Below are 946 nucleotides of genomic sequence, written 5' to 3'. Positions count from 1 at the left end.
GAGGATGAGGATGAGGATGAGGATAAGGATGAGGATCAGGATGAGGATGAGGATGAGGATGAGAATGAGAATTAGGAAGAGGATAGGATGAGGACGAGCATGAGGATGAGGATAGGATGAGGAATAGATTGAGGATGAGGAAGTGGATGCGGATAGGATGAGGATGAGAATGTGGATTACGATAAGGATAGGATGAGGAGTGGGATGAGGATGAGGAAGAGGACGAGGATAGGATGAGGACGAGAATGAGGAGGAGGATAGGATGAGGAAGAGGAAGAGGATGAGGAAGAGGGTAGGATGAGGACGAGAATGTGCATGAGGATAGAATGATAAGGAGGATGAGGTTAGGGTGAGATTAGGATTAGTACAAGAATGAGGATGTGGATAGGATGAGGATGACAATAGGATGAGGATGAGGATAGGATCGCGATGAGGATGAGGATGAGGATGAGGATGAGGTTAAGATGAGGATGAGTATAAGTATAGGATGAGGATAGGAGGAGGATGAGAATGAGAATAGGATGAAGACGAGGATGAGAATGAGAATAGGATGAAGAGGAGGATAAGGATGAGGATGAGGATGTGGAAATGATGAGGACGAGAATGAGAATGAGGATGAGGATGAGGATGAGGATAGGATGAGGAGGAGGATGAGGAGGAGGATGAGGATAGGATGAGGACGAGGATGAGGATGGGATGAGGATGAGAATAGGATGAGGATGAGGAAATGAATTAGGATGAGGATGAGGATGATGATGAGGATAGGATGAAGACGAGGATGAGGATGAAGAAGAGGATGAGGAGAGGATGAGGACCAGAATGAGAATGAGAATGAGGATAGGATGAGGACGAGAGTGAGAATGAGAATGAGGATAGGATGAGGATGAGAATAAGGATGAGGATAGGATGAGGATGAGGACGAGGATGAGGATAGGACGAGGACGAG

This window comes from Lupinus angustifolius, chromosome LG12 (genome assembly GCF_001865875.1).
Source record: "Lupinus angustifolius cultivar Tanjil chromosome LG12, LupAngTanjil_v1.0, whole genome shotgun sequence".
Classification (NCBI taxonomy): Eukaryota; Viridiplantae; Streptophyta; class Magnoliopsida; order Fabales; family Fabaceae; genus Lupinus; species Lupinus angustifolius.
This window is presented reverse-complemented; position numbering follows the sequence as displayed.